At 38.2% G+C, this 21,755-nt stretch overlaps 1 protein-coding gene across 6 annotated transcripts in view; it reads right to left on the bottom strand.

The window, feature by feature from the left end:
- Positions 1 to 21,755, bottom strand: part of PEAK1 (pseudopodium enriched atypical kinase 1) — a 123,287-nt gene that overhangs the window by 63,473 nt on the left and 38,059 nt on the right. For all 6 annotated transcript variants that reach the window (XR_012624939.1, XM_074838083.1, XM_074838082.1 and 3 more), the window contains exon 2: positions 6,571 to 6,741. The gene's annotated coding sequence lies outside the window, so the exon portion shown is untranslated. The remainder of the gene's footprint in view (positions 1 to 6,570; positions 6,742 to 21,755) is intronic.

Genomic DNA, 21,755 nt, shown 5'->3' with positions numbered 1-21,755 from the left:
TGCAAGACTCAAGCGTGTCACTACCACTCAGATATTCAAGGTTAACTTTTGTATCCATCACTGAAATCAAGCTTAATGGATATTATCAGCTAAAATCTTGAAAATCAGTTAAGACACAGTCATACAATTAGGCAAAGATTATTCTTCCTTCAGTAAGCTTGGTGCTTTCTTTAGCTGCAGAAAAAATGTCTTTTCCATTAAGAAGTCAAAGTCATAAATTCTGATTAATTTAATACCTGTAAATCCACTCAGTTTAAGCTCTAAATTTAAATACACTGAAGCCACAACATTGATGTAATAAAATAAACCCCAAAATGTTCTGATAGGCATTATTGTACTAATGCACATTTATTTCCCACGGTATGCCATCTTTAAATTTGTGGGTTTGTGTTTCTTCCTGAGTAAGCTGTATATGGGCATTGAAACCAAATAGTACTATGCCACAAGTCAAATATACCGATTTGACTGCTGATGCATGTACTCTGAAACTATTACAAAAGAGGATGGCACATACAGTGCTCAAGAAGTCTGAGATGTTTGGAAGGCAAAACTGCTAATGCATCCCCCCTTCTGCTTGTAATGAAATACATTTTTATATTGTTGGGCACCTGAATTGTATCTGCAGCAAAAAAAAAAAATCCAAAAGAGGAAGTAAGTACAAACAAGAGAAAGTTGTCTTCCCCAATTCTATTTTCAGCAGTTCTTTCCCTGAAAATATGAATTTTTAGAAAGATTCAATCCCTCTAGTTATACAGCTAGTTAGTGCTGCACTGATCAGGGGAAAACATTTTATCACTGCTTTTTATCAAGTGGTAGCTCCTGCAACTTTCATTTCTAATTACTAATTCAAAAAATCTACTGTGAAAAATTTGAAATATTTTAACCAGGTGGAGATGTTTGTAAAAACAGCAATACACCACAGAATATGTTGGCAAAGACATGGTGCAATGAGAAAGATAACTGATTAATAATGGTTAGATCTTGGGTAGGGCTATAAAGATGAAAATCTTCATGCATCTCAGTAGCATACTTGCAGTGTTCTCAAGAAATCTGGGTGGGGAGGCAAGAATGTAAAGAATCTGGAATAGGGATTCTTTTCATTTTGTGATTTATTTGTCCTTGCACCTTCTTATCTAGTATTGAAAAATAAACCATCCCAATTATGTTTGCACACTGCCTAACATACTCCTTCAGTAGGAAAAGTCTGAATTTTGTTAAATATCTTTGGAATGCCACTGTAACGCAAATCACAAAGCATCATCATAACAGTGCGAGTTAAAGTGTAACCTGCAGTTTTTCTTTGGAGAATTTTTATTACCAGAAATGGAAAGTAATGAAATAAAAATAAAAGCTTGGCAAAAAAATAGGTTAACTCATATAAAGAATGACGTATAAGACACGGCTGAAAAGAAAGCAAGCCAGGTATTTTTGGAATGATTTTGAAGTCTGTTAAAACCCCTACCTATTCAACTAGGAAGCATTTTTGCTTAGAATAGATGTATGCTAATGTTCATATTTAAGATAGTGATGGTTGGGCTGAAAAAATCCTGCTTTGTAAGAACAAAGGAAAAAAGACTATGCATTAGAAGCGATTGTTTCTGAAAGCATTTTCAGAGTTATACTTGGAGGGTTAAAGAAATCCATGTCTGAAAGAAAAAGTTGCATTCCGCATAAATTGCTAAGAAAAGCTTTGAATCTGATGGGCCTCCAACATTCTGATTATTTTGTGTTGAAAGGCGAGATAAGAGATGTTGCTGAAGCACCCCACTGCATGGGGTGGGTGCTGTAGTGTACGGGGGGAACGTGACTGCCCAGAACCGGGGCCGGCGGGACCCCCCGCGCTCCACGCACGCCTGGCACACACGCCTAGGGGACTGCGTTAGGAAATGGCTGTGCTGTAAGAAGACATATCTCCTACCATAGCGTGCGGCGCTGCTAGCTTAGCTCTCTTTCTCAGGTATATTTTTATATGTGGCTGCTTTCTGGTCTCTCATTCCCTCATTCCACTCTTAATGTTAACAGACAGGCCAGAAGTATGGTATTTACATAATCACCTACATGCCACTTCCTAATAGGGAGCGTACAGAGCTGATGTAACAACTTTGATTTACAGGTTGTAGCAAAAAAATAGCACCAATACCATAGGCTATAACTCTTCAGTATCTGGACAGCACTTAAAAAAATTTCTTTTTATGGGAACTACATACATAATCTTTTCCAACTCAGTAAGAAAGTTCTTCTTGTTAATACAAAATGATTCTTGTTTGCAGCAGGCTCAAGTGCTGATTATCTTTTTCAACTCTAGAAGTTGATAATTTTCTTAATTAGCAGGATCTGAGATGTGTTCAGTTTTTTTTTTTTTTTTTTTAAGAATAGGAATGTGTTTCTTGCCAAGACCACATCACATAATAACAGGCTAGAGAAGAATGAAAGGACCCAGCATGAAAAATACAATCTAATTATCACCAACTGAACAGCTGATAAATGAAATGACAAAGTAAAATACACTAGTTTCACATGATGGAAATTAAGGGAGGGTGAATCTGTTACAAATATTGAACAAATGAAAACTGGAGACCTCACCGTGTAAGCAAGGTCTCTTATCTCCCCATCACTGAAAATTCACTGCTCCTGCAGTAAGCAATCTGCCATCCCATCACAAAAAGAGCTAGAAGATCCGATACCCAGCAGCAGAGTTGTTTTGATGTAAAATACAGGAGTCTGTTCAAAATAAAGAGCAGTGCTGGCTTGGAGCTTTACAAATTTATGAGATGATTTTTCCATTTTGCCTGTCCTGCTTATTTGAAGTTTCCAGGGACAGCCATCATACCAGCATGAATTTAACAAACACAAGCATCAGTCTCCTTTTATCAGATGAACTGACAAGGACAGTATTTTTAACATACCTGTGATGGGACAGATTTCACAGATAAGCATAAGTGAAAATGGAGACTAATGCAAGCTCATGAAAAATGACATTTGCTCTTTGGAAAGAACGGCATATAGGGACATTTAATAAATATTTTTATGTTACTGCTGCTTACTCTGTCAATGTTTCCATTTTGAATCATCACCTTCAGACATTTAAACCTCAACCGAAAGGCCTGGTTGGACCCAAGAAGCTAGCAAGCCAGGTCTCAGGGGAAGAACAAAGTCTCTTCTTAACCCTCTGAACCCAAACATATCCCGATTTTAGTATTTTTTAGCTACGTTTGAGACAGAGCTAAAAATCTTGGGTTTTGAATCTTTCTTTTGTTCACGTGTAACTGAAGTTAAAATGCTCCCCTAGCCCTTCCCTGGTTTAGCGATGTAATTCTGCGACTCCTGCAGCACTGATGGGGAAGGCAGCTGGCCTGCTCTGGACAAGAAGCACACAGAGCATCGTGCCTCTGCTCCCAACGCTTTTTCAAACTGTTAAGTACAAAGTAATTGATACAGCAGCTGAAGTTTGGCAAACTGCTCAGGAGCGAACAAAGGAAATACAGTGTAGAAATAGAAAATCATTACAAGATAATTTTAATTGTTATTATCTTAAACATACATTTACCCCAGTAGCCCCTCCCTGTCTTCTGCAGGTACCTAGCTTTATCTACAGTATAAATCAGTCACACCAGGCTCCGCTTCAGTGCCAGTATTTTATGTCCCTTCTTTGCTCTATGTGCCAAGCCAAAGAGAAGAAACAAAGGCTGGTGTTGTTCCTGGAAAAAAATGGGTTCTGCAGGAATTAGTGGGCAGTTTCCTTTCATGCACATATAGGCTTGCATTCTATATGATGAGTTCACCTACACAAACAACGTTCGTAGTGTAATGTCTTTTCAGTGGAAAGTGTCCCTACAGAAACGTGTGTGGGTACTGCATGTGGGAGAAGAGGCTGATAATAGTTTCAGAAAAATTCTCTCTGATTGTAAATTACTGTGTGGCTGGAGAACTAGGCAGGCTGTTGAACAAAGGTGTGTTCAGCTGCCTACAACCTTCCATTGTTATTGAGAAGGTGGTGACTTCCTCTTCGTTGAATCTTGCCCCTTATTTTGCTCTTCCTTCCTGATGATAAATGCATTTTTTATTATTCTGACCAATTCAATGTTACTTTTAGAAATTTTATCATTCATTTAGATTTCACTCAGTGAGTCAAGCGGAAAAAATGTGTTCTCAAGCTGAGAGAAACCCCTCCCATTTAAAATCCCCGAGCCAAGAGCACCTCCCATGCAACATCCTCCAGCTGTTGTCAGAGCCAGAAAGGATCTGTTCCCCTGGCATCCTCAAGCCGTTCCCACCTAGGCCACTCTAGGCCACTCCGGAGCATCTCCAGCAGGGAGATCTGCCCAAAACAGCAACCCCTGGCTCTTGCTGGGCCTCCTCCTGCTCGGCTCACCCAGCACTTCCGAGAACTACACAAACCTCTTGATGTTCAGCCTATGAAAATCTTCCTGTGGCAGGAGAGAAATCTATCACATAGCATTGTTATTCCTGTTCCAGGGCCACTGATTGTCACTTTTATCAGCTAAATAATAGTAATTTCAATACAGCAACAATTGCAGGAACCTGTTTCCTCAGCTGAAGCCATTGTCCCTGGGAGATTCTCAGTTAGTGCTGTTTTGACAAAGGCTGGATGCATAAAGAAAAAGTTGCTCTGCCAGAGGGCAATGTACAAACAAAACATCACTTTCCAGTCCTCTAAGACTCCTTCCTCTAAAATGATGATGGTTCTAAACTATTTGTATCTTTTCCTAATCTGCTGAATTAAGACATGCCAAGGTGGTACATTTTCCTTAGTAAAAATGAGTTTGTGGTTAGTATTGCTTTTTAACTCATGCTGCTAATATTTCTGGGCTCTAAAGTGTCTCACAGAAATGTGAAAGCACACTGAAGTGCCCCAGCTCCACAGCTTTTGCAAAATGAACACATGAGAACTGGAACTGTGTTTCTCTCCTCTTCTCTTTAGACACATCAATGAATTAAGAGATCTATATGTGCACACATTCGAAGAAGTAAGGAGAAGAACAGAGACAAAACATTATGAGCACAGTAAATTTGAAAAATTAAAAGAAGAAAAACATTTTTCTTTTAAGTCCTTTCTGAGCTTCATTTGTTACCAGTGCAGATGAATGGAATCTGCAAGCCCTCCCTTCTTGCCAATACAGCAGCAGCAATAAAGACAATATACAAGCAACTCTGGCAACAAACCAGACAACTGGTAAAGATAGGAAAACAATTAGAGAAAAACCCCACCAGTCTATTGATCAGCTGATGCATTGGCCAAGTTGCTGGGAGGCTCCTCAGAGCTGGTCTGACTGTGCTTTCATGTGACCTAAGGAGCCTTAATCTTGATTTCAGATAGCAACAGTTATGTTAATGCTGAACATTTTCTAAAAGCCTGCCTTTACCCTCACAGAAATTAGGATAGAATTATTCTAGGGCACTAACACTTCTCCCATTAAAGTTTTAAAACAGGCTATGATACATGGGTGGAAGAAATACCTTACCTGGACTGGTAAAGGAGAACAGCTATACTTGTAAGGTTCGTAAGTGTAGTACTAATTTTTCTACCAAAAGTCACGTATATACTGTCAGAGTTGTTCCCTCTCCCTCAAGAACAGAGGGTAGGAGGAACCATTATAAATGTCTGAAAATCTGAATTCCTAACATTTTTGAAATTGTAGCTATCAAAAACACATACATACCCTTTTTTTATGCATGCCAAATGGAAGACATGTAGCGATTTTACTGTTTTCCATCAGTGTAACCAAACTAAGGAAAATTCTCTTGTTCAGCGAGGCTTTGAGAAGTGCATGAAGACCTTTTACTCTCTTCTCTCAAAAGACATCGAAACATCATCCTGGTCTACTAAAGGTCTGGTAATTCCTCCCCCCCTTCTGTTTTTACTGATTGGCTACACTTCACCCACTTTTACAAAGGGACAAAGCCTACAAATGGATAGGTAGGAGAAGCTAGGGTCCTTCTGCTCCCACTTCAGAAGTAGCACAGTTTTGTATTCCTGACTAGTACACTGACCTGGTCAAGACATAGTACAGGTTTCAAGTATAAGATAAAAGTATTTTAGATGTTTCATACCTGATTACAAACGGATGAAGGGCAGAGAACAGGATAAGTGAGTAAGAAGGGCAAAGAAAAGAAAATGGAAAAAGAGAATCATAGTGTACTACGTAAATGTGTCTTTTCTTAAGTTTCAGAAGTCACACAAATTACTTACCATATAACTAAAACCAGGTACAGAGATGCTTCTACAGCTTGTTCCAAATTGCAGTTTTGCTAGGAAGACAGTCACTAATAGAGTAACAGCCAAATCTGATTTAGTTTTTCAATGATGAAGAGATAGGATGAACCCTCAGGAAGAAATTTCAACTGTCAAGTAAACCATCAGATACTAAAACTCCAACTCCTTGTTAATAAATGAAACTCACAAAATTACAGATTCATCCAATGTTTGGCTCTTATAAGATTACTCTGTTTAAACTCTGGTAGTATTAAAACAATATCCTCTATAATCCACACAAATTATCTTAGGATACTGTATTAGGGAAATAAAAAGATGTCTGAAAAATTAGTTACCGCTTAAGTTTGAGGAATTTCATCCATTCTAACACCAACAGTTGGCTTTGCAAAACCTTCTGCAGCTACTGGCAATAAATCCTGCTGAAAATTTCAAAACTTCCTACTTCTCCAGACAAATTCACTTCATCCCCTTCTCTTCATGATTACTGGTCAGGACAGCAACATTTTCTGTAAAAGAGAGACAATGATGTTTCAAACAAATTTCCAATGTAATTTTCCTTCTTCAGTGATCTCCTTATCACTTAAATGCTACAAGACCCACATAAAAAGACACCTGAATTCTTTTCAGAATTCTGGCTACATAGCTGCACACCAGACTTTTCCTCCTCCTTAGCATTCAAATTTCTTTTCTAAACCCCAGGAGCATACTGCTGCACTCTCCTTTTAATTTTATCTGCCGTATAGTCACACTACTAGCTTTGCAATAAAAGCACACACACTGAAGAACTGCAGAAGCTAGCCGGTATAATTGAGAACTTCTCCTAGTAAAAGGAAAAGGCCATCTTAGCAGTTTCCTTATTTTTAATTCCAATTTCCAAACAAAATATGAAGAACAAGCTAGGAAAAATGTGAAGAAAACTAGCTACAGATATTGCATCTTTGAACAGAATGAAAGCACACAGCTTTAACAGCACTTATGTTTGCATATAAGCAGTTCACGATGGTTACACCTTCATTCGAGTAAGTTAAATAACCCTCACGTTAATCACAGTCAGACACATTTACAGGCATGCTCATCCCCTACTAGAGCAGCCCAGAAGTTATTTGTTGGTTTTCTGACCGTGTTCAGGCCGTGCCTCTGACACTCCCAGAGGTCTTTTGAGTTACTCAAGGAGACAGTACTTGCTGGTTCTTTTGGGGTTTTGTTTCTGGGTGTTTTTTTCCCCCCTTCCCCCTGCTGCCCCCCTCCCCGTATTCTGCTATGGTGACTTCAAGTATGAACACATTTGTGGACGGCAAAGTTGGTGGAAAGAAAGTAAACTCAAATGCCCAAAGAAATTATCTGTATTATGAAAGCCACAGATAGCATGGAACAAAGCACTTTATAACTTCAGTGAAAAGAAATTACAGTCCGGTGAGCATACACAGACTGTACAATAGCAAGACAGCACCGATGAGCACGACAAGCAAAACCATCAACTGCTGAGCAGCAGAAGCAAAATGCCTTGACAACAGTTATCACTACAAAAACAGTTTTTTAGAACATTTGAAAGGAAGATACTGAAATAGCTTTGCAGATGAACAGCAACAGGTGAGATGAGCAAGAGCCATCATAACCAAAACCACACATTATGTGCCTAAAAATGTAATTAATGAGAGGGATGAATAACCTCCTACTGAAGACAGATAAAGGAATAGCCACTAATTTAGTCTTAAACTTCAACTTGTGGTTCATCCTTCTAAATGGAGATATTAGAGAGAAGTTGAGAGTTTACTCCAGGCAGAGAAAATTTAATGTTCTCCTCCCAACCTGTCTGAGATGTACCAACCAATTCCCTTTTGCAGATGGGATTAGCCAGAAATATGGTGTAGGAGAACAGAGCCCTGCAAAGCCTCCAGAACGAGTAGTGAGAGAATACCACAGTCCTTAGTTGTTTGAGAACCTCACTCAGCAGCAAAACTTTTTGCATATTACCGAGTTCTTTGAATTAATTAAAAAACAGCCCTGCAGAACAAAGAAATCGGCAAATGCTTCATGGCATGGAACAGCTACATTGAACACATATTTAAAGTTTCTCAATAAAGCAATGTGTTTGTGTAAAATTTTAACCCCTTCCAGAGTTTTTTTCTTCTGGCTAGAAGAGCAAGGACTGGGAACTATGTGGATTAAGGCAGCAGGCTCAATTAAAGAAGCTGGCTAAAGGAGGAGCCGCCTGGATTTCTCCTCCTTTAGTGCTTGAGGTGGCCACAGCTCCACCAGCCTGCAGCACAGGTTCTCAAATTGTAGGTACCTCTGGGTACATCTCTATAGGAAACACCAAGAAAAACACTGCCATAGCCATAGCAGCGTCTAACTTAAGATAGATAGAATAACAGTAGAAATAGTACTTAATGTTTGGCAATACTAAAATTCACCGAGGGCAACTAATGTATGTAACATCCTCACGATTCCCAGGACTGTTATCCCAGGAAATTACCTAAACTAAAAGCAAAACTAACAAAATATTAAGAAAACCAAATGCGGTTACATTTTGACCTGTGCCGCTACTTTAAATATAGATAAGGTGGAATACTATAGTAAAACACCAACATTTACATCCATTTTCTAATTTCAGTTGCATACAAACATTTTCACCTCTGTCCTAAAATTCTGCAGACTTTGCACAGCAGTAGCAAAGGGCTTTGCTTGCCATTTGCCTTGCCTTGCAGAATCGCCCTCCAACAGCTCTGGCACAGCTGGAGATGGCACAGATTCACTACCACTGCTTTATATAAATCAGGTGTTCCTGTGGCTCGTGAGGAACATTTAGGTGTTTTTTAAAGCTGCTGTTTCATTATATTTTATAGGTGCCACAGAAAACATTTCATCTCCAACATAAGCATATTACATATTAAAAGGTAGCTAAGTCAACAAGTGGTATGAATATCATATATAAAGTTGTTATTGTACTCCCAAACAGCACACTGACTTAAAAAAATGCAATTTACCACTCACAAAGAATCAAATCCTGGCACAAACCCTGACCACTCTCTATTTACTTATGTTTCAGTGCTTGGTACTGTAGATTAATTTACAACATTTTAAGCTAATTGATAAAGATGACGTGAAATCCTTCCTTTTAAGCTGCTGCTCTTATTAGACAATTGACATGGATGGAGTAAGTGAAGATGTAGATAAATCCCCCTCTCCTTTTTTTCCCTTGGCTTTCCACAGAGGCTGCAGGCAGTAGAAACTCAGTATGAAAAGAGCTGCCATGTGACTCAGTCCCATACAAGCTGTCCTCACCAAACAAAGAGCGTGGAATGCTAAACAAATGAATCACAAGCCATTTCTGCAAAACATCCCCTAGTTTCTAGCAACTGCCAAGGCTGGGAGCTATCTGTCCTGTCAATCTGAGTGACAGCCCATGAATAAAAGGGCACCTAATTACAAGATTAGTAACAGGAAGTCTACATTTCAAAAACCACCATACAAGTTATGATTGCTGACTATGTAAGGAGGCAAAAACTGAAGAAAGTCCCCAAGGAAGCAAAGGCATGATTTGGGAAATTTTTTTCCTGTTAATGTTGACAGCAAGTGAACTCTTCATGGGCTGTGAATGAATGGTGATACTTCAGCATTCTGTACATTGCCCAATTTTTATCATAAGAACTACTCTTCGCTTTCAGCTGGCTATCAGATTTGCCAAGCTAGTAGGATTCTGGCAAGATTTATGCTGTTTAATGTATCAGCATGTTGGTATCTTGGGACACAAAAACCTGTAAAAATACATAATTATGAATATGCATGTTAGGTTATCCTTTTTGCATCATTCAGTAAAGAGAGGGGAATAGACTATTTCCAAATTGACTGTACCAGCAAAACACAACACAACATCACTGGGTCAATATCAACCCCCAAAGCATTTCAATAAACTGTGGGATTTCCTTCAATGAAATTTCACAGGCTTCCCGCACACAATGGATGCGTGACAGCTTTGCCAAAGAGGCTGCGAGTCACCTGGCACAGAAAATACCCATCTGAAGACCAGAATTTCCAGAGCTCCCCCTGAAGCGTGAGGGGATATTGCTGTTATTTATTACTGTACACACAGACAGGCTGCTCGGGTGATGGCATTTTAAAGTGGCATTACCTAACCGTTGACCAGGTGATAAAGAGGGATGCATTCTGTTTTCACAGTGTAATAACTTCTTCACTTCAAAATTGTCTCCTTGGGTGAAGAAATGCTGTAGACAGACTCCATTCACTCAAAGGAGACCGACAAAGGGAATGAAGCAGTACAGGGAATGTCCTTTCCTTTCCAGATATACTTATGTTTTTAATACAAATTCATAGATGTACAGGAGAAGAGACTCTGAAAAAGGGAGTTTTAAAGTCAAAACTTTTTTTACTTTTAAAAATATTAAATATAACATGAATATACTATTTAAATAGAACTGATTCATGGAGAGAAATGAAGTACTTAATGACTTGCTCATGCTTAAGGACTCTTAAAAACAAGTATCTGTTACTCATGCATTTGAAGGATTTGCCACTCCTGAACTACTGATTTGCAAAGCTTTTGACACTGCAACATGAAAACACATCCCAAAGGGCTACTGTGTAGGTTGAAAGTCTGTGTGGTCCCAGAACAATATTCCTTTCTTCGAAGAAAGGAAAGATTAGCAAGAGGGAAAAAAAAAATAAAGGCATTAATTGCTTTGGTTCTGGAAACGTGGTGAAAATACAGTTCTCTGCCCAGAAGAGCTACCAGCTTGTCTTTCTTGTAGTCTGATAGTCCAGGTGCAGGTTAAAACTGAACTCTGACTATACATCTACCTACCATGGTGTGACCACATCCAGCTGACCCTAAATGGAAAAGAAAAGACTGCATCTTACAGCTGTAGTAGCCATCCTAAAAAGTTGGAAACAATTCACTCTAATTCAACTGGCTTTCTAGAACACAAACCCGCCAATTGAACCTGGAAGTGCCATCGTGGGTATATTCACTGGGAACATACATTCTTTCACCAAATAAAATAACTTGCCATGAGCTACCACGATGAAAAACCAAGCTCAAGGTATGAGCAAGTCTGAATTGAAATGGTTAAAACCAACACAACTACGCTCATTTTCCCACCAAGAAACCCCAAACTGTCACATCAAGAAGAACTAGTGATTGAATTCTGAGACCACCGGGGACTATCCAGGCCGCCCTCCCTCAGCTGCATCCTTCCTACTGCAATGTTTATTCATTAATTTTTGGCCTAATATTACAGACCTAATATTATTTAATAAGAGTAGAAAGCAGAAAGAAGACAGAAGGTACTACTAGTCATCCATCCTTATGAATGAATCATGTAGTACAAACTTCTTATAGATTAAAGGAACACATGGCGTATTAAAGCTTGGAGAAGAGTTCCAATCTTAGCCAAAAGGAACTTACTAAATTCACAAAGAGCTGTACAGCCTGTGCAGAGGCTATGGGACAGAACACAGGACCAAGGGCAGCACCTGTCAGTAAAGCAACAGAAGTGTACTGCATTGCTTTTACTGTTCTTTGCTGTAACAACAAGAAGAATTTCCTATCTCAACAGTTACGGAAAATCTAGGCTTTTACTGGTATTTCACGTTCACAAAAATCTTACAAATATCTGAATGTGGCTTTCTAGAGGAGGACTCCTGGCCCAGCAATACAAGCCTCAGGAAGCAATATGGACATAGGGATACAGGAAGAAGGAAAAATCAGCAGTACTATAGCAACAGGAAAAATTGAAAGCAACAATAAAAACCCCACCCAACCCCAAACCCTCAAATGGCTGTTTATGCAACTTTCTTTCACAAACTAAACCCAAGACTTGCACTGGGATTACGATTTGAATTTCAATCCACTCCCCCACCCACCCCCACCACACTCCTTTGCTGTTTGCCCAGTTTTATTAGAACCATCTGTGAGATCCTCCCCTTCCAGTTTCTTATGTCTGTTAATCTGGCAGCTGCACTTTATCATCTATTTAAAAATCTTTGTTTCAAAGTTGTTGAGACAGAAGGTCTTTGACAGGCTAAAAATTATCTGTAAAATCAACAAAGAAACCACATCATATGCTGTGCTTTACAGATTAAAAGGGAAGAATGGAAGTTGGAGAATATATATACTTTTAATGGGAAGATAAATGAAGGTTTTAGGGATCAAGAAAATTTTTACCAATGCAATTTATCTGACAAAAGCCACAATTTACTGAAGTACCGCGAGTTGCCACTGCAGAGTAGTTTCAAGATCATCATTATCAATGATTGACAGAAGTGAAAGAAATGCAGAGAAGTATTTCCTTACAGCATCTTGTCAGCAAAAGATAAGCAAGGGGAGTGCTAAGAGAAAGAGGAGTGTTAGTAGTAGCAGAGTAGCAGATATTAGCTACTATTAGGATAGTAGCAGAGTTTAAGTGATTTTCTTTATACGTGATACAATTATTACAAGTTATGGACTTCAGACTTTCTTTTTATTAGAAGTACCTCAGGATCTGCCACTGCAATATCCTGTACTCACCCCTCACCATAAATCCTGAACATTATGGGTATACACACGTCTACACGCATGAAATTGTTTCTCTCCACTACGTCTTTTAGCAGTGGGTTAACATAGCAGTATTGTTTGTACACATACCAGTCATGCCAGGCAAGAGCCATTCATCAGTAAAAAAGCGCCCAACACACTTTGCAGTTCTCTCCTTAGCTTTACGAGCCTGTGTGTGCTGCTGCTTCTTAAGCTTAAATCTTTCTATATAATCCTCCTAAAACATATTTGTTCACTTACATGGACAGATATACATATTACCACCGTGCACTTCATCACGATGGGATAACCTCTGCCTGTAGCATATGGCAGGGCACATCATCACTGATGAAAAATGGCAAAAATCCTTGTGGCTTTAGTTTGTTCTTATATTTCTCTCCCCCAAAGCATTTCTACAGAAGCATTTGCCTACTTGCACGAGAATAGCGCAACCTTAACTTTTGGGCAATTAACAGAGAAAGACTTTTCTTCGAGGTTTCTCCAAGTCATCTCATAAAACATTTTTTTAATAAAGAAAATGCACTTTAGGTATGAACACAAAATACTGCTGGTTTTAGTACTTGAGGAACACTACTACTACTATGTGGTTTAGAATATTATGAACATTTTCTTTCTTTCCCCCTTGCAAATAAATACTTTGCTCTTCCCATGTAGTTGCTATTTAAATGGTAACAAACAAGTGTAGACATTAAACTGCCATCAAATAATGTTCATATGTAAATTTGAAGAATCTGAGAAATTAACTGGACTTTTAAAAATTTCCCCAGAGTTACCTGAAATAACTTTCTCCACATATGCATATGATTTGCATTTAACTCTATAAATCATATGTGAGACATGCACCTTGTTGTCATCTCTCATGACCTTTCTGATTCTGTTTTATACAACTTATAGCCCACATTTTCCCTGAGCGAATTCTTAATTCCTTGTTTAAATCAGCAAGATCATTTGAAGTTTCTCAAGTACTCGGACTTTGACAAGACTTCTATAGCTTCATACAGTGGGATTTCACATTTTCTTCCCAGCCTTTCCTTTCAATCATAACAGAATTTTTTTTGCTTTTAAATAAATGTATTAAGCAGTATTTCAATATTGTCATGAACAAATTGGCTTGTCTTTTCCCTTGAACTTTACCATAAAAAGTAGACAAATTAAAGATATTGTAATTGCACAGGGTCTACAAAAAAGATGCAAGTTTAATAATTTGAGTTGACAGATCATCCAAGGCAGACTTTAAAGGTGGCTTCAGAAGCACTAGAAACAGTACTGTCATAATCTAACTTTATAAATTTTATATGCAAATAAAAATTTAAAAATAAAGTACACCTGAAAAGATTTAAAAGAAAATCCATATATATTTTTAAATAGCATTATAAAAAAGCGTATCTGCTCTTGAAAAGTGTCCAGGAATCTCTCAGGAGAATGAATGAAATAACCACAGAGAGTGTGTGTGTGTGTGTGTCATCAAGTGGGAGAGATTTTTGTTAAAATACTTACCATTACTTTTGTTACCACATACTTCACTGCGTTATTAGCAATTCTGCTAAAAATAAGATGTCTTGTGAAAGTAAGAACTTTGAACAAAACCAAAGTTTGAGAGAACTATCTTAAAATTTCTCTTCTTTTTTTCCCCATCGTTTGTATTCCAAAAAATATCATTTGGATGAAAAATCTCTTACAAACCCTCTTTTCAGGTCACCTTTGATCTTTACAGAATATATACATTTATATAAGCTAGAAACAACAACAAACCCCACAATGTTAAAAAATCCCACCTCCACATATACCCCTCTTTCAAGATATCGTGAATACATTAAAAGCCAAAATTGCAAACAAAAGAATGCTTGGGACCATAAAAATAAAATTACACCCTGCTGCAAATGCCATTTTTCTTGCTCTTGAATACATAATGTTGATTCCCTGGTTTCAATTCAACAAAGATGTGAAATGGCAGTGTATTTCCTGATAGAACTCCAGGGCTGCATCTCAAACAAGCCTACCATTAACATGCTGCCTCAGACTGTAGCTGTCAGCTTCACACACCCTCCCCACAGGAAGAAACACTCATGGATGTACAACAAAGGTTATCAGAAAATCTTACTGAATTGTGATACGAAGAGGAACTGGCAGATTGAATGCATTCATGGCATTCTCCTTATGAAATCTGTACATATAAAATGAATTCATTTCCTGAGAGAAGAGGAAGAGTCTGATTTAAGCCTGCTGAATAGGTTAATACCGCATACACAAGCAAACCAAGTCCTCAACATCAGTGTACTTGAAAGAACTTTCCTACAGCTGCAATTTGAGTACCAAAATAAACACAATATGAATCATACCACCACCTTGGGTGTATCACTTCCAAAAGGACAGCAGGCTAATGCAGCACTCTGCAACCCATTTGACTTGTAGGGACTGCCTGTCAGCGATGCTGTATGTGTAGGTACCGGTGATTCATTATGCAGTTTGTCCTTTCCTTTCCCTAAGCCAGGGAACCCATCTCTGTTGTTCCTGTGTGTCCCTTGAACTAAATGGCAGACATGCGAGTACATCACCAGCATGTAGGATGTGAAGTAATGGGGCAGGAAACTGGTATGTATTTTGACTGACCCTTAGACTGTCAGAGCATTCACTAGTTGGTTATAAAATTCCTGTAAAAATTCTGGATGGCAACAAACAAACAAAAAAATCACTAACAATTCATATGGTGAAAAAACTGAAAAGCAAAAAAAAAAAAAATTGAGATTGATACTGGATTACAAATAGTACATGATTTGTTAGTAAACCAGGAAGTAAAAATAAACAAAACAACAAAAAACAAAACCCAAAAAGCAATTGTGAATTACATATTTTTAGGAATGACCTCGATGGCTCTGTCAGAATGGAATCTTGTTTTTTCAAGCCTGCCATCTCCCTGGCTTGTCAACACACAGTTCCCTGATTCACTTACATGGAAACTACCTTTCTCAGTGTGGGCTTCCACGGAAGTATTTAGCCCAGAAAACTGACTCGGCTTTAACACAAAACACCACTTGAGCCCAGAAAGCCAGCATGCCCCCGGAGAGAGGGCTCGTGGCTGCAAGCGGAGCGCGAACAGCACCCCGAACAAAGCTGGAAAATTCCAGAGATGTGTTGCACTGAGCTCTTCCCACAGCTATAGCCAGACAAAGAAAACTTAAGTCAGCAGGAAGCTGTAGAGAAATGCTCTAGCTGAATTTTTCTAATAACTGAAGTCAGAAATGCAATCTTTACTTAAATGTTAAGCCACATACACGGGCCATTAGTCAAAATTCCTTTTTAATAGTTTTACCAGCTTTGACATTTCATAGCACCATTATTTTAAGTCTGTTCTGGACAAGAATTCACACTGATCTTTAGGAAAATTATTTTCAAAAGACTATGCTAAAGTATCTTCCATGTATTGCGACAATTTGTCAAAGTTTTACTTAAAAGAAGGTATTAAGATAAATGAAATGGATAAAAAATTGAGTGCTTCCAAGAACATAAATGATGGTTAAATTAAGTTTGTGACATGAGCCAATCCTCACATTCTGACTTCTCACTGAAGTACCATTTGACCTCAGAATGAGAAAGGCACTAATATAATAATGTAAACCTAAAGTGAGAAAACTACAGCAGAGAGCAAACTGAATTGGACGAAATAGCCAGAAGACAAAGAAATGCAACAAATACTCCTGGTTGAATTAGTAAGATGCCAGAAAATGAACATCAGTTCAGTTAAAATGACCAGACCTGTGGGTCAGTCAACATTATAAGCAGAGCCTGAAGACAGGTCAAAATTTACAGTGCTTTGAATAGAAAATCTAATTGAACCCTGACAAATTTTACAAAACTAGTAGTATTTACTGAAAAGCCACCTTAAGGCAAAAAGCACTTGGAATGAGAGTAACACCCCGCAGCAAAGGTCTGAGGACATCAGGAAAAGGCTTTGCGATTTCTCGCTATGCTATTTCTCTCCCCTCAAGTATTTTAAGGAACTTTTTCTTGTTCTGACTGCAGTTTGAAAATACTGATGGAAATAAACTAGAGTTGTAATAGGGAACTGCAGAAAGTAGCACTTACTATTTCTGAAATATTAAGTGCTAGCCATTTAAATGACACAAAATTCAGCAAGTGTTCAGTGGTTCAAGTTTTTTCCCTAAAATCAACCGAAATTCTCTTGCCTGTGACCTGCACTGTCCTGTTGTCTTATTTTGTCAGCATGCACAACATCGCATTGCACTGTTTAAAACCCACTGTTTAACCACTTCACCATAGCACAGGAATTGAACACACTGGGGAAATTTTGCATCACAGTCCGAAGCATCTCCATCTTTCAAACCACTGAAGAAAGGGAAGATAATTTCTTTAAACTCTCTTACTAGAGACAGCTTGGCCATGAAGCGGTTTTGGCAGCTACACAGATTGAGCTGTATAGAACAGCTGCAAGCTGGAAACAATAGGTCCTGTGCAATACGGAAACGTGCAAGGACAGCAGACAATACGCAGTAAGGCTTACTTGACCCACGCTAAGCTTAGCTGCAGCATCACTTGGTGCTTCTAAATAGGGCAGAACATTTTCTCAAAAAAAAAAAAAGCATATTAAAAGGATGATACTGAAGTTTAACATCAAGCTTAAGAGTTACACACTTGTGTTGATATAGGAACTCATACGAAAAGGGAGAACCTGAGAAGCTTTAATTCTATACTCTCTTGCCAGAGAAAAACGTTTATTTGAAATCTTCAGTCAAAAAAAAAAAAGAGACAAAGTTAAAAGAAGTAAGGAAGTGAAAGGAGTGATAACATGCATAGCTGAAAACCCATGATGAGAAACATTTCACTGGCAATACACAGAAAGGAGGAACTAGGTAACAGCAATAAGGGGGGAACCTGGATCAAAAATAAGAACTGCTGCTGGACAGGAGCAATTTGGCAGGTTGGTGCAGACCACAGGGCCTAAGTAACGTGGCTCAAATAGCTCAAGGAATCATCCAGGGTGACCTCAATGAATGTTATACTTCAATAAAACAGTTACCAAAGCTACAGAAAAATCTCTTAAAATCATTTCCTAGAGGAGCATTTATTATATGTTAGTTCAGAATAAAACTCCAAATTGGAAAAGCTGAAGTAACAAGTTGCTTTTTCAAACATTTTACTCCCGAACGCAAATTTAGGAACAGAAGAGTTGATTGTCATGGAAAAGTAAGAGTGCTCCATCTGCAGAGGATAAATTATTAACTTCCAGTAAATATTAACTGACCATAATAGACTTCATATAAGAAGGGATGATGCTATTCAGCTGATGACATTTGAAATAACAGAGGTAAACTGGAGATTAAGCAAAGTTGCCAAATACAAAAGGTGTTGAAAAGAAGATCAGAAGGATCATAAATACCCCAAGGAAAGCCCTAGGTAGGACAAAAATGGTTTACAGGATGACAGCAGCTGAGCAGATCAGACCAAAAGCCCAGCTTGTCCATTAGTCTGCTTCTGGCAGCAGCCCAGAGCATAAAGGCATTAACAGCAACACTTTCTCCAAGCCCTCTCCCACTCTCCAGCAATTTACAGCTTAGAGTCTTCTTGTATAAGAAATGGCATATTTGTACTTGATAGTCTTGCATGGAATTTTCCTTCATAAATTTATCCAATTACCTTTTGAACCCATTTACAATTTTGTATCCACAACATCCTGTGAAAGGACATTCCACAGCGTAACAGCTTTGTGTGAAGTACCTTTGTGCATTTGTTTTGAGCTGCCAGGTTCTTGTTGGAAAAAAATAGACCCACAGATAAGAAACTTGTTCCTTTGTATCACCCCCTATTTACTTTTTCCTATGACATTATGATTTGTGATTTTTTTTTTGCAGGCCTCCCTTAACCTATCTTCCAGTTTGAAGTGTCCTGATATATGTAATCATTCTGACTGGGTGCTGCTCCATACCTCCAACTCTCCACCCTGCATTCCTCTTTTGCATTCTTTTCAAGTGAGACTACACGTCCTATTCAGATGCTTTTGGGAAGAGGGTGAAAGAATTCTACAGTAGCAAGAACTGAGAGGCATGTTTAAAGGTAGAGAAAATGTTTTTTGGGGAAAAAAACATAGAAAATAAATGAAGGTTCACTGTGATGCTGCATATTTGCAAGCAACAGAACTGTTCAAGCATTGTTAGATGATTTAAAATAGGGTGAAAACCTTTAAGATTTGTAGTAGAAATCAGATTACTTCTCTGTGCCTTCATGCTTTACAGAGCGGAAATAATGCTGAAATAATTTGTGTGCTCTGTTTCCCCCTCAAATGAGCACTTCACTGCTTTTTATAACTTTCTATCCCATCTATAAAGAGACAGCCATGCTAGAGGCAGTACACTAACGAGACTTTGTATTCTAACTGTATTTCTATTTAGCAAGAAAAGAAATAATGGCAGTGAAACATCTTGCAAATAAATGGACAGTAGGTGGTGGTAAAGGAGGATGAAGAATGATTACTAGTAATCTTATACTTTTAAAGCTGTAACTGTAATACCTGGAACTTACTTTTCTTTTCCAGTATTAAAAGCCAACTGGGATATTTAATATTCACTTCCAAAAGTACAAACTATTCCCAAAACTTTGGAGGATGCATTTTGATCTAGTACACTGGTCAGTCTCTAAAAAACGGCTCCCCTCGGACTTGGGCTATCAGGTCACTATTACCCACACTGAAACACTACGGAGTAACTGTTACAGGCAAAGTTGCTTTTCTCAGCTAACTACCACCTGATGGTGTGCTAGTGGTACAGGAGGGAACAGCTTCTTGCAACTGTTCTTCACTAAAGGAGTATTTAATGAGTTCCAGCTGGGGTCAAGTAAGGTCACTACAAGTACAGTCCCCCTGGGGTAAACATCTTGTTTTAAGAAAATGCTTCAAAATATACCCACAGCAGGCTCTGCACACACATATTCAGTTTTCCTCTCTTGTAAGCTTCTACACAAGTTCAAGTGTAAGTGCAAGAGTCTTGGTAGTTCTAGAGACTAATATTGTTCATTTGCTACTACAAAATGTAATCTATTAACATCTTTGAAAAAAACATGCACTTCTAACATCCAGTATCTCAAGTACCAAAGGGTCTATTAAAAAAAAAAAAAGACAAATCCCACAGGAGACACACATGAAATGTATTCCATATTATTGCATCCCTGGGCTGTAGAAGCCCACAGAATTTTAGAGTATATTTCTTCATATCAAAAATGTGCTGATAAATGCTATAAGTTGCATTAAAAATGTTGGTTTCCATTATTTAATAAAAAATATGCCTGCATGTGTCATTCATGAAAATATTTCAATTTTTGTATGCTGCCCAAGCAATCCCAATTTTTTTGTTGTAAACTTGCAGTAAGGCAGAGGAAAGGAAAAAAAGATTCCAGTGCTACCGAACCTTCCTGCTTAGGAAGTCACTATATAATTGAATTTTGGTGGCTGTAAAATTTTTGCCATCTTCATAAAATCGCTCTAATTTGGCAGAATTATGAAGGTCTGAAAAAAAAAATATCTATTTTTGCATTTTCCATAGGCTACATCAAGTGTTGAAAAAATTTGGTATTTACTAAATACATTTCATGACACTGGGAACTAGGGAAGGGGTATTTGCCCTAGAACAAAGCAGGACCAGACTGGAAGAAACACTAGGGTTTCCACATATGACTGTGCAATGAAAATATGCACATAAATGGTAGAAAACCCACTGATATTTGCACTCTGTGTAACACTTCCAATATTTTAAATCTTTTCAGCATATGACTTCATAAACATATTGCTGCTATGAACAGCTACAGTACATCAGCAGTCAGTGGAAATAAAACGAGTGTATTATGCTGGTGCTCCGCAACGTATGCAGTGGGGAATTCTTCACATCTCTCTGCTGCCCACTCTGCATAAATGTATCAAAGTCTGAGCTGCTGCTCTGCCACAATTTTCCCACTGTAATCTGCCACCTATTATTCTCTCAAACCCCATCTGCAGGTCATTTTCTATCAAATGAGCTGGTTAAAATTCCGTCTCCTTTTTTCTTTTAAACTTAGGGGAATTTCAAATAGTCCAGCACTAACCCACAGGAATTTATTTTAACCTTTTATTTAAAATACCAACGGTTTTGTATTGCTGCAGCTTAACAGCTCTGATTGGTTTCATGCAATCTCCCTTCACTTTATCTTTCTAAGATACATGCTTGCTGGGTGCCGAGAAGTATGGCTGAAAGTAATTTCCATTATTTCCTTTTAGGCTCAGACCTGTTTGCACACAGAATTTTGAGCATTACACAAAATTTATGTATAAAGGAAAGAACAAACTGTTGTGAAAATAGCTACTTAACAAGTAAAAATATTTAGAAATGTATACTGAGGTAACTATAAATCCTCTTTCCCTTTGTAATTTAAGAAATTGAGACAATTTTCCTTATGTAAGGGACACAAACTGATTATTCCATGACCTTTGAGAAAGACGGTACTTAAGAGTTAAAAATCTCTGTATGCATATTGAAGTTTTTTCCTCTACAAGATATCACTGTGAATAAAAGCATCATACTTGTCAGCATTTTCCTCTCTGCCAGAGGGCTGAGAGGGAACTTGACCTGGATAGGATTGTTTCCTAAACTTTGTTTGTAAAATGATCTAACAGGCCACTGGGTTTCATGCAGACTGAGTAGTTTCACACAGACTGTTGCATATACTCAAACTTTGCATTTAAAAAGAAACTGTTTAATATATTTTTGCCGACTACAGTGTGAGAACCTCTCTTGTAGGAAACCAGCAGAACAAAAAACAATGGAAAATTGTTGGCTGTAACAGGGCTTGCAGGTTTAATATAGCTTACATCTGTGTGTTACAGAATAAAGGCAAAAGACAGAAGCCATAATAACTAATGCTGTCACAACATGCTCCCCAGAAAAACACCACCTTAGGAGTACAGTGACGAAGCTAAAATTGTCTGAT

The sequence above is a fragment of the Strix aluco genome, chromosome 12 (assembly GCF_031877795.1).
Source record: "Strix aluco isolate bStrAlu1 chromosome 12, bStrAlu1.hap1, whole genome shotgun sequence".
Taxonomy (NCBI): Eukaryota; Metazoa; Chordata; class Aves; order Strigiformes; family Strigidae; genus Strix; species Strix aluco.
The sequence above is the reverse complement of the archived record's forward strand: the minus strand, read 5'-3'. Positions and strand labels throughout refer to the sequence as shown.